The following is a 13423-nucleotide window of genomic DNA, read 5'->3' on the forward strand; positions in this document are numbered from 1 at the left end:
AACATTAATAGTAGCAGTGCTAATAAAATTAAAAAAAAAAGAAGGGTGGAGAAACTTAGATAAAATCTAGAAATCTCCTTTTATCCGCTGGGGCTACATTCCAAGATCTCCAGTGATGCCTGAAACCAAGATTGTATTGCACCCAACACATACTGGTTATTTCCCATTAGGTTGAGAACTTTTCACATAGAGTAAGAAATTTATGGTCTCTCTTTGGCATATCTGAGTTATCTGTGTCACTGCTCTAATGCTTTGGTGCCTTTATTAGTTTAAATAAGGGTTACCTGAACACAGCACTGAGATAACCCAACAGTGGATCTGGCAGCTGAGACAGCTCTGAAGTAACAGGTGGGCAGCATGTAACACATGGGTTCATTAGACAAAGGGATAATTCACATCCTGGGTGGGACTGAGCAGGATGGCCAAATATTTATTCATGCTACTCAGAATAGCATGGAATTTAAAATTTATGAATTGTTTATTTCTGGAGTTTTCCATGTAGTATGTTTGTACTGCGGTTGGCTTATGGGTAAATGGAATTGTGGAAAGCAAAATCATGGGTAAGGAAAACTTCCATAAATGAAAATCAGGCTGTTGTTTTCGACCTGTGTTCACCTGTGTAGTTTAGTTTTGGGGAAGACTAGATGGGAGTGACTTCCAAAGGGCATTGTCAAATAAATTATCAATTTGTTATGGGATTTGCAATGACACTGGGTTTATGAGTATCATTTTAAGTGCATATACATTTGGGGTTTCTAAAAATCACCTAAAAAGAATTGTTAACCAGAGACACATTGGTTAAAATGAATTCCAAATGTGTATTTTATAAGGAACTCTACTTCATGTTTATGCCATTTGGCTTTACATCCTCCTCTATCTCTTGTAAAAAAGCAACAGTTATTTAAATGAAATGGATAATGGATCTATAACATTTATTACCCTGGTGCTAGGATGTTCATTGCTTCTGAATACCATACTTTTCTGCTGAATCATCAGCCTCATCACATACAGAGTGAGGGCTCAAAGGAAGTCTGGCTTTTACTTCCTATTCTTTCCACTGCAGAACTGAAGAATTTTTTTTAATTAAAAATTATTTGTGAGCCTGGGAATGGGAGAGTGAGCACATCTGTTTTCACCTAAGTATAATATGCTGGTTTTACAAATATTCAATATGGAGTTCTCCCCACATAGTTGGCTGATATTTTCCGTGTTTGCAATGGAACTTGAAAATAAAACTAGATCGCTCTGTTACCATGGGAAGGATAACATATAATTTCAGCTTCTGTGACTGAAAGTTCTGGTGCAGTGCAACAAAGTAGGGCAAGTTCACAGACATCTGCAGGTTGGGAGTGGAATCAGAGATGTTGAGATCTTGATGCTTTTAAGGCAGCCCTACCTATTGATAACGTACTGTGACTCAGGCATTATTCCGTACCTGAGATTAAAAGCATAGTACATATAATTATGCATGGTACTTGATAATGATAATAAGTGACTTTGTTGATGATTTATGTTTTTACTATACTATTTATCGGTATTTCAGTATATTCCTTCTACTTAATAAAAACAAACTTTAACGCAGTGTGCGGTGTTACATGGCAGCAGCCTCATGCACCTCATATTTACTGTACCTCTGGATGGTAGTAAGAGGCCAAGTGTAGTGATTGGCTTAGCCCATTTAGTCTTGTGGACGTGTACTCTGTGATGTCCGCACAATGACGGAAGTGCGCAACAACACGCTTCTCAGAGCGTACCCCTGCCATTAAGCCATGCATGACTGTTCCAGGGAGCTGAAGCAGGCAGTGCAGAAGGAAAGGCGAGACATATTTGGTGCGACAGTGGTCAGGGATGGGGATGAAAAGAGCATTGCAGGTGATTAGAGAGACCCTGGTAGGCAGAGTCTTGGGGGGCCTGGTGTGGAGTGGGTGGGCTGTGGAGGGTGGTGCAGGTGGTGGGGTGTCACTACTTGATCAGGGTACTTTCTAAAAGAACCCACCTCAGCAGCCTGGCGTGGACTTTGTCCTGCTGGCCTCGCAAACTTGAGATGCAGTGTTCCAGCAGGCCTTTGAGGGGCCATGTAGTGGGGACTGTGTGCAGCCTCTACATCTGACTGTGGCTTCAGTTCACACCCAGATGGAATATGGGTGCTGATTCTGGAGCCTGGAAGAGCTGAATTCTGCCAGCACCTGCACTGAACACTGTACCTTCTCTGATCAAAGCTTTGATTAAAGGGGCCAGCTGAGACATAGCTGGACATCAGTCCTTGGAAACAGGGAGATAATAACTGGTGATGTTATGAACTGCAGAATTTGTCACATAGCAATAGAAAACTAATAGAGATGGAGCCAGGGAAGGCCTCCCTAGAGTAAGGTATGTGGTCAAGACAAGGTGTGGGCCTTGCAGCTTCCTGGCTCATGGATCTGAGGCAGTGGGAGAAGCCCTCAGAGTAGAAGGTGCTGGCAGAGCAGCCAGGAGATGGGGGCACCATTATGGTTATAGAGTGGGAAGGGTTGGAGTCCTGCTGTAGTAGGTGAAATCAGAGCGTTCACTTGGAACCAGAGAGGATATGGCCGTTGGGCCTTGTGCGTTTGGATTTTGCTTGAAGGTGATGGGATTCTAGACAGAGGAATGACATGTTATGGCCTAGGTTTTCAGACGGTCACCTGTACTCAGATGACTGAAGAGGGGCGACAGTGCTGAGGGATCAGGAACGAGAGCCCACTAAGATGGGTGCAGGGGCTGGGACCACAGTGATAGCTGCGTAGATGGTGAGGAGGGTGTGGGATTTTATGACAGCTTGGGAATGATGAAAAGAGGGACCTGAAGGTGTGATGGAAAGAGGAAACCTCCAGGGTTTCTGGCCAAAGCAGCTGGACAAAAGACAGTGCCAGCGACTGGTGGAGAGGAGTGTGGTGGGCACAGGTTTGGGAGGAGTTGTCTGTGTCAGATGTGAATGACACGAACATGGAGAGAGATGTTGAGTTGGTCATTGGATAGACCTGTCTGGCACTTAGTGAACAAGAGAGATGAGGGGGTCTTGAACACATGTGTGGTTATCTTAAGCCATGAGATCCCATCCCTGAGAAAATCCAGGTAGACAGGCAGGCAAAAAGCTTGAGACCAGATCTCAATAATTTTTATGTTTTCTAATATAAAACCTTTTGTTCCATACTTGGCCTGACTTGAAATGTTTTGTCTATTCCTCCTGGAACTTCAGCTCACTTAGAAATATTTATATTTGTATTCAGTATATACTTTGAAATATTAGATCCTAGGGACTGTGGGCGTGAATCTAGATATGAAATATGATTGGAAGATTCTACCCCAGCTAGGAGCAAACAGTACTCATGAGGCCAAATCCCTTCTTCCTGAGGGTAAATAGAGGTACAAATCTAAAGTGTTCTTCCAATCTCTCTTGAATTAAGAGCAAGGAGAGTATTATATACAGTCATGCTGGCTCCAGGAACCCCCTGGATACCAAAATCCCCCAGTGCTCAAGTCCCTTATGCAGGATAGCATAGTATTTGCATATAACCCATATAGAATACCCTGAATACTCGAATCATCTCTAGAATTCATCTGAAGAACACCCACTACATTGCAAATGCTGTGTAAACCTGAAGGTACATCAAAAAGCTCATAGAAAATGAGACTAAAAGATACCTTTACTTTGGTCCAAAAAATTGATGGTCAATGCATTTTCTTTATTTATTTATTTTATTTTTTATTTTTTTGACAGGCAGAGTGGACAATGAGAGAGAGAGACAGAGAGAAAGGTCTTCCTTTGCCGTTGGTTCACCCTCCAATGGCCGCCGCGGCCAGCGCGCTGTGGCTGGCGCACCGCGCTGATCCGATGGCAGGAGCCAGGAGCCAGGTGCTTTTCCTGGTCTCCCATGGGGTGCAGGGCCCAAGCACCTGGGCCATCCTCCACTGCACTCCCTGGCCACAGCAGAGAGCTGGCCTGGAAGAGGGGCAGCCGGGACAGAATCCGGCGCCCCAGCCGGGACTAGAATCCGGTGTGCCGGCGCCGCTAGGGGGAGGATTAGCCTAGTGAGCCGCGGCGCCGGCCTAATGCATTTTCTTTAAATAATACACATCTTCCATGAACTCACTGAAGAACCTTTGTAGGTTTTTTTTTTTTTTCAACTATATTATTTAGAGGATAATGGCAAGAAAAAAAAGTCTGTACACATTCAGTATCACAGATTTTTTTCTTGAGTATTTTCTGTCCACAGTTGATTGAATCTACAAATGTGAAACCCATGTATATGGGCACAGGCAACTTTATTTCACATTAATCCTCAAAATTGGATTCACAGGACTCATTGATAGCTAGATGTAGTTTGCTGTATTTCTTCTGTTACTCACAACTAAATAAATAGATAAGAATAGGAGGGTAGAACTTATGGATTAGCTGATAGAAAAAGACTGACATTGCAAGACTAGAGCATTTGAGATGAAGTGAGAGTGTTTCCTGGACCTCTTTGTAATCCACATTTTCTGAGATCCCTGGGACTAGTGTATTTGTAGCTAAAGACTTGTCATATGGATGGTGGGTGTGGGAGAACCATGAGCCCAAAGCAAAAAGAGTTGTACCTGTGGATAGATCTATTTTTACAGAAGTAATCCTCTGCATTCAATCATATTTTTAAAGGGTATTCACATATTTAGTCATATACAAATATCTTAATTTTTTTTAAAGATTTATTTATTTATTTTATAACTAGTACTCAAACAGTACTTTATACTTTGTGTTTCTTTCTGTGTGGGTGCAAACTGTTGAAATCTTTACTTAATATATACTAAATTGATCTTCTGTATATAAAGATAATTGAAAATGAGTCTTGATGTGAATGGAATGGGAGAGGGAGCGGGAGATGGGAGGGTTGTGAGTGGGAGGGAGGGAAAAAGCCACTGTAATCCAAAAACTGTACCTTGGAAATTTATATTTATTAAATAAAAGTTAAAAAAAAAAGACAAAAAAAAGAAAGTCAGAGAGAGTAAGAGAGAGAGAGAAAGAGAGAGGTCCTCCATCTGCTGGTTCACTCCCCAAGTAGCTATAGGGTAAAGCCAAGAGCCAGGAGCTTCATCCAGTTCCTCCCATGTGGGTGGCAGGGGCCCAAGCACCCGGACCATCTTCTGCTGCTTTCCCAGGCCATTAGCACGGAGCTGAATTGGAAGTGAAACAGCTAGATCTTGAATCAGAATCCATATGGGATGCTGGCTTTGCAGGCAGTAGCTTTACCCATTGCACCACAATGCTGGCATAAGTATCTTAAAATTAAGGTGAGACATTTGGCATTGCAGTTAAGTCATCCTTTGGGATGCCCATGTGCCATGTGGAAATGCTTCGTTAGAATCCTGGCTCTGCTCTTGATTCCAGTTGCCTGTTAATGCACATCCTGGGATGCAGTAGATGGTGACTTAAATAATTGGATCCCTGCCACTACGTAGGAGATCTAGATTGAGTTTCTGGCTCCTGGCTTTAGCCTGGTCTAGCCAATTATTACAGTCATTTGGGGATATCTTTGTTGGGTTCTTTCTGTCTCTGCTTTCCAAATAAATAAGTAAATAAAATTTTGAAAAATGATCAATTATTTCATAGCAACTTCTTGGTCTTTTTATTGTTGTTTTTGCATTTTGCCACATAGTGTTATCAGATGGCCTACTTGATCTAGTCTTGAATTGCTCCAAATGATAGGTAATTCTCAGAGTGATAACCTTTAAAAAAAAATTCACAGAGAAGGTGAAGTAAAATCTTTGGGAGTGGAAGTAGTTATTCATACCCTCTCTCGCTCTGCAAAAGGTCTCCAAGTAGTGACCTTTGAGAGTTTAGAGCCAGTAGTTTGCCACCTATGATGGGGTCAGCAGCCTGAGGTCAACCAGAGCTGTCCTTGTTACCTAGGACAGTTAGCAGTGGGGTCAGAGGTCACTGAATGACCCTGATGTGCAGTGTTAGCAGTCCACAACAACTATGTACTTGACCCACCATGCACATTGGCTCAGGTCTGACCAGTGGATGGGTGTGTAGTGCTGACAGTCTTGTTTCAATGGATTCCATCTTAAATTGGTTCACTCTTCTGGTCTTCTATACAGCAATTTTGGTTTGTTTGGTTTTTTTTCTTTCTCATTTTAGGTTATGTTCCTTTTTGGCATTTAAATAGTTGCCGTTCCTGATCTGAAGATTGCATTTTAATTAATTTCCCTTAAACCTGTAGACACAAATTCTTTTGTGTCATTTGAGGAGGATACATCACACTTTCTCTCTCCCCTTATTGTTTTGTGTGTCTCTGAAAGCATGGTGTTTTCAGTACCCTTTTGAAGTTGAGTGAACCAATTGTGTTCTTGAATGACAGAAGTGACTGTTTTCTTTTCTTTTTTAGGGTGCCCTGGGCCTGTTTAGAGCCATTCCTGGTCAAATGAAGCATCCTCTTGTAAGTAGAACCCTCCCTTTAGCCATCCAGATTCACACATGGGACATGCTCTGGGCAAGATAAGACTCTCTCATATCTTAGGTTTCATGATTAAAAATTGATACTTTCCAAAAACTCCAGCGAACATTGTCCAAATGTAGCAGTGTACAGTTGGAAACGAGGGTTTGCTTATTTACGGTTTTGGTTGGAAGCTTCAGTTTCCAGTATATTTGAGTGACCTGATTCCATACAATAATTTAGTCCAGTCCAGCTCAGGGATTGGCAAACCATTGCCCAGGGACCAACTCCAGCCCACAGATTTGTAAGTAAAGTTTTATTGGGTCCTGCATTGTGGCACATCAGATTAAGCCTCTGCCTGCAACACCAGCATCCAGTATGGGTGCCGGTTTGTATACTGACTGCTCCACTTCCAATCCAGCTTCCTGCTAATGCACTTGGGAAAGCAGGGGAAGATGACCCAAGTGCTTGGGCCGCTGCCACTCATGTGAGAGACCAGGATGAAACTCTGGCTCCTGGCTTCAGTCTGGCCCAGCACTGGCTGTTACTGCCATCTGGGGAGTGACCCAATGAATGTAAGATCTCTCTTTCTCTCGGTAACTCTGCCATTTCAAGTAAATAAATAAATAAATCGTAAAGCACAATTTTATTGTCATACAGCCACCATCATTCCTTTATGTATTCATCGACTGGTTTCACAGTGGCCTGCAAGACAAGATATTTACTATCTGGCTTTTTCTAAAAAAAAATGCCAGCCCCTGGTCTGCAACATGTAACATTTTCAACTTAAAAATCTTCAGTCATTAAATAATTTTGAAATAACTGATATCATTCACTTTTTAAATTTATCAGGATGAGTCCACCTTGAAGATAACCAGTGCTTTAAAGTAAATACAACATAAATATTATTTCATTTTGTAGTGCCATTTTGAATTCTACAGGTTTTACAAATTTATTTAAATATTATGTTAGTATTTATTAAGATAAAAGGCATTCAATCAGTCTTAAAGAGACACTGGTATTTTATGTAAAACTAAGTATTAGCTTGCATTTCCGTAGAGCTTGAAAACATTTAAGAGTAAAATCTTCATGAAGGCATAATTCACATATCTGCCATGCTCTCACTTATAAATTGCCCAAAATGACATGTTTATGGCCTACAGTGAAGGTTGAATTTATTTTTATTAAAATCCAATGGGAGCTTAGTTTGCTTAGATTCCTGTGCATGTGTATGCATGTGTGTGCACGTGTATGTATGTCTGTGTCTGTAAAGAATTCAACCTGTTTCCTGGTGGATTAATTGAGTTTGAATACTAATACATCGCATTTTTGCACTGATGTTCAGTTTTTGTAGGTTTTGGTGGTAATGTGCGTTGGGTGTGGCGACAGCCGGTCCCGTCCTCCCCCCGAGCTGTTTCTGTTCCCCCTGCACTGTCACTGCAGAGTGTTGTCACATAGTCTGGAACTCAAGGAAATTATTTCATGTTCTCGCTTTTCTGTCTTGCACTTTGGGGGCTCATGTGGAACACAAGGCTCAAAGTGAAGAAGCTGCTGTTTTGAGTGGGAATAATAAGCTACCTTTGTTTTCAGTCTAAAGCTGGTCAATGAGGGCAACAGCAGAATCGTATTCAGTGCCACAAAATCGAATTACTTCTTGATTTATTTACACTGGGACTGAGGGGCAAGTTCATTGCCTTGAAAACACACTGGGCTGGGCTTTCTGCTGTGTGGGTGTTGTCTGGAGGGCTTGCTCCCCTCTCACCCCCGGCCAGGGGTTCCTGCTTCGCTTGTCAGGAGCACTGGGTGGGAAATTCACAGGGCCCCTCAGGAGGCTCCTTCTCCATGGCAGCTCAGCAAGGACCCTGGGAGCACAGCTTGCTGCACGGGACAGGAAGTGCTGGACTTGCTCGGAGCAGGCCCAAGAGGAGCCAGACACACACCTGTGCACCTGCACACGTACATGCACATGTGGGGCACGTCTAGTCAGCTGAGCACAACGTTTTTGACAAACCTGCTTGTCTGTATTTCCTGGACATAGGGAAATCAGAATGTAATTTACCTTCCTAAGGAGTAGGACTTTTGATTTTAATTTAGATTTTTCTTATTTCTTATATTGTGAATCACCTTAAGCATCCGGATTCTCTCAAATGGATTGTTTTAAATCATGAATCCCACTTCTCTTCCCTGCCCCCTTTCCAGTTACCTGCTAAGCTCCTGCGAGAGTCAAATGCAGCAGTGTGGCGTCCTGGGATTCACTGCCCCAAGCCTCCACTCCACCACTTGCGGTTGGTGGCCTTGAGAAGGGCAGTGAATCTCTCCTCCGTCAGTTTTCTTGACTGTGCAATAGTGACAGAGTATCTGTTTGTAGGAAAGTTGGAAGGATTAAATGATTAATGTGTTTTAGTGTGAGACCAGGCACATTTAGAAAACAGCCCATAAAGGTCACCTATTCCTGTGCCACTGCCGAATGAATGACGCACCTGGAGCTTGTGTGACTGTGCATGGGCCCCTTCACTCTGCAGGGCTGGTGGCCAGCTTTTGCTGCCTGGAACTGCTCTGTGTATTTATTTATCAGGTCATTGGGAACGGTCTGCCCCCATGGAGAGGAGTTTCAGTCCTTGGCATGTTTTAGAATTGTTCGCATGTGGCTTTATTACTGTTCTTTCAGAATCTACAGACAATACTCTCTCTCAGTTGTGAGGGGGGCAGCTCCCGCCTCCCCTCACCTTTTGCAGCTATCACATAGCTGTTGTGAAAGCTATATTTAGGAAGAAACTGGGTCTTAATGAAATGAGCCTAAGTTCATGTAGCTGGTAAGGAACGGAACCCAAGGCTGTTTCGAAAGCTGCCTTTGACCTGAAGATTTACTTGAGGTTGAGATGTACTGGAGTCAGGAAGAAAATAAAGGCATCGCATATATTATATTGACATAAAATATGTTTTCATTTCCTCCAGAAAACTGCCTCTTTATACAAACATGAGAATAGAAAAATAGAAAAAAACTTGGTAGGTAAAAGCTAAAGAGACGAACGTACTAGTTGAATATGTGAACGAAAAGTGTTTTCAGTGGATGTTAACAGTAATTAGAGCTAAAATAAGTTCTGTGTACAAATAGGAAAAATTATTCTCAGGTCCTTATAAAGTAAACTCAATATAAAGGGCCTAATACATATCTATGACCTACATTGAATCAGATCTGTTTGTATAATATCAAAATAACATAAGAACTGTAGTAATTATTTTACTATGACTGAAATCTAATATATTAATATGTCTTAAAAATAAAAAGATAAAAAATTAAAAAATAAAAGCAACAAGTAAAACAGAAAAAGGAAAAAGACCCAATAAAACATTTGAATGCAAAAACTGTTAACTCTCAGTGGGGTTGAGTCAACATATTTTTTCTTATATATTCATAAGATACATTGTGAAAATAAGAGAGTGAAGGGTTTGGTGCAATTTAAAATACAAATAATTTTATTAGGATGATAAAAACTATGAATTAAATCTTGTTAAAAACTTTATGGTCATGCTATATTAGTAATTTTTTATACAACAGGAGTTTTTTTGTTTTTGTTTTGTTTTGTTTTGTTTTTGACAGGTAGAGTGGACAGTGAGAGAGAGAGAGACAGAGAGAAAGGTCTTCCTTTTGCCGTTGGTTCATCCCCCAGTGGCCAGCGCGGCTGGTGCGCTGCGGCAGGTGCACTGGGCTGATCCGAAGCCAGGAGCCAGGTACTTTTCCTGGTCTCCCATGCGGGTGCAGAGCCCAAGCACTTGGGCCATCCTCCACTGCACTCCCGGGCTACAGCAGAGAGCTGGACTGGACGAGGAGCCACCGGGACAGAATCCGATGCCCCAACCGGGACTAGAATCCATAGTGCCGGTGCCGCAGGTGGAGGATTAGCCTATTGAGCCACGGTGCCGGCTAACAGGAGTTTTGTATAGGTAGAATGTACTGATCTTAAGTACAAAGTTCAATTAGATCTGACAAATATTCACCCTGACAGTATTCACCCTGATAAAGATAAAGGACAGTTCCATCTCCCAGCAGATTCTCTCCTGCTGCTTTCTAGGGAGTTCTTCCTTTTCACCCTTGGAATCATCATTCTGCTCTTTGTCATCATAAATTAGTGGTTCTGTCTTTAAACGACGCAAGTGGAATTGTCCAGTATGTACTGTCGTTGCTGGTTCCTTTGATTCTGTATCCTGTCTTTGAGTTTCATCTTCCATGTCGAATCTATAGATCGTGTTTTACACGCCGTACGATTCCATTGTGCGCATGTACCTGATTTATCCTCCTGTTAAATAGATACTTCAGTTGTTTCCAGTTGTGTGCCTTGAATGAAGTTGCTATAAATATTGTTGAAAAAGGCTTTTTGTGGATATATTTATACCTATATCTTGGGTAATACAAGTGGAATTTTGGGTCACCTTAAAAGACACTGTCAAGGTTTCCCATTGGCAGTGTTTGGGAGTTCCAGTTATTATTTATCCTCTCCAACATTTGATATTGTCTTTTCATTTATAGTGATTTAGTGGCTAGGAAACAGTGTCTCCTTATGGTTACAATTGACATTTTGCTGTAGACTAGTGATGTTGAATGAGTACTTTTCTATGTACTTACAGATTGTTTTGTATTTCTTTTCTAAAGTGTCAGTTCAACTCTTCCTCTATTCTTTAAGTTATTGAGTTCTCTTTTTAACTGAAAGTCTTATTTTGGGTATATGCATTCAATATATTTTCTTTCATTTAGCATTTTGCCTTTTAGTTTTCTTAAATGCCATTTGATAAAAACTTTTTTGCTTGTTTGTTTTTTAAGACTAATTTGTCATTCTTTCTTTTGCAACTGATGTTTTCTATGACTTAAATTCCTACTTTCTTCAAAGTGGCAAAAATATCGTAGTTTTGTCCAGTATGCTTTATAGTGTTAATGTTTAACTATTAGATTTATGGTCTTTCTCAGGAGTACATTTTTTGCATGAGGTAGGGTCAGATTACTATTTTTTTCCAAATATCCAGTTGCTCTGCTTGTTGAAAACACTACATTTTCCATTGAATTATTTTGAATATCATTGTCAAGAATCAAATGTATGTATGTGGATATATTTCTGGACCCTCTCTTTTCTCTCACTGGTGTCCTTATTCCTGGTGAATATTCTGTGTTGGGATTATAGTATCTTTATGGATTACAGTTTCTTTATCTCAGGATGAGGATACTGTCTTATCAGTGTCAACACAAATAACCTACCCATCTAGACTCCTCATAGTGGCTCACATTTCTACCAAATGTGAAACATCACTAATACATGACTCTGACATTGAATTTTGCAGGTGGAATGTGTTATGCAGTTGGATGAGTTCAGTTTGTTCAGATAGGAGAAATGTGCAGTACATTCCATTTCACTGGGATTTAGGTCAGAGAATAATGCTGAAAAGAAATATATATGAAGGCTTGAGTGAGCACAGACTACAGAGTGGCCTAAAACTAGTAAATCAAAAAGGAAGATGGATTAACTGAAATTCCAGTTAATTTCACATAATTGAGAGTAACCAATATATGAAATAATAGTGCTTTAACATTGCATTTTCTTGGTTGTCAGTGAAGGTTGGTTCTATTTTCCCCCTGTAAAATACATTCTCCCAAGAGGTGTACAGCACACAGTGTATTTTGGAAGAACAGAAATTATTTTGCAAAAGGAACAAAGACATGGAAGAAATTCTGTGTAAGTTTTGTTACTTACAATGAGGCTACTTTCAGAAAGAAGACTATTCAGTCAAAAGCATCTTCCTCTGTACTCCCTGTTCATCAGTGCAGGACCCTGCTTTTTTAGCCAGCTTGAAGGATGAGGGTTAGAGCACTAATTCTCATCAGTTGGACCACCTACAAAGGAGCCAGGTCTGTGTAATTTCCTGCCTCCTTTACCTTAAGAAGCCATGATCCACTCTTTCTTTGGGGATGAGCTGTGCCGATTGTAGACAAGATCAAATTAACCATGAATACCCCCCCCCCCAACACACACACATGGAATAATGTCCTCAGTGTAATGCAATACCAGGTACTGATTTTTTAAAGCCTGGCATGAACTTAGAGCTCATGCTCAATTTGTTTTTCATCTTAAACTACAGTAGAAATAAACTTGAAGATCATGTTCATCCATTGAGGGAAGATGATGAGGTCTATAAAAGCTTCTTTAGTATGTTAAGTTGCAAAATGTCATCAAGTTATCAAGTGGGTAGTCTCTGTCACCACCCCCTGGACTCCTGTCTTGCTTTCCTACTAATCTAGTAGGTAGCGTTGTACCATTTACCTATTACAGAATTCTGTGACATACGTTTATAGGCCTCGGTACACAAACCTCTTGTGTAGGCTTGACTCAGGCTTTCTGATAAAAACCATTCATCATCTTCTATTCCAGGTGAGGGGAATGAAAACTCTCCTCTTCATTAGAACATCTATCTGCAGTGAAATTAAAATAGCTGCTCCCTCACTGGGAGCACTAACTTGACAAAGATCATAGGCAGTTGTTCAAGAGGAATGTAATAGAATCCTTGAAATTTAAATTAGCTTGTAATCTGACTTTGAAAATCAAGTGAAAGAAAAACCCAAGAAAGTTTCCTTCAGGTGAATTCATGTCCTTCAAATCTCTTCTGGTTTCAAAGCTAATAGCAAACACATGATCAAAATAAGACAGCAGGGACGCTTATCTTCTTTGTGTGTGCGTTTTTCCTGATACACTGATACTGGGATTAGTAAAGGCTCCCTACATTAAGGGAACCCACGTGTGTAAAATTGACTTCCACACAGCACCAGAGATTTACACATTGTTCCAGGAACATTTGGAGAAATGGCTTTTTTTTTCATCGTGCCCATAAAACATAAATTGTTAACCCAAGAAAGAACCTTAAAGAAGTGACACAGATTTTCTTCGTTATTTTGAAACCATTCTGACGTTCTTGTATTTTCAAAGTGTTCTTTATTTTCAAATCACTTC

At 40.9% G+C, this 13423-nt stretch overlaps 1 protein-coding gene across 2 annotated transcripts in view; it reads left to right on the top strand.

Annotated features, from left to right (window-relative positions):
• FAM110B (family with sequence similarity 110 member B) overlaps window positions 1-13423 on the top strand; it is a 174847-nt gene that overhangs the window by 61032 nt on the left and 100392 nt on the right. For both annotated transcript variants that reach the window (XM_051844495.3, XM_051844496.3), the window contains one exon: window positions 6384-6434. The gene's annotated coding sequence lies outside the window, so the exon portion shown is untranslated. The remainder of the gene's footprint in view (window positions 1-6383; window positions 6435-13423) is intronic.

This window comes from Oryctolagus cuniculus, chromosome 6 (genome assembly GCF_051225735.1).
Source record: "Oryctolagus cuniculus isolate XC-2025 breed Fujian yellow rabbit chromosome 6, ASM5122573v1, whole genome shotgun sequence".
NCBI classification, from domain to species: domain Eukaryota; kingdom Metazoa; phylum Chordata; class Mammalia; order Lagomorpha; family Leporidae; genus Oryctolagus; species Oryctolagus cuniculus.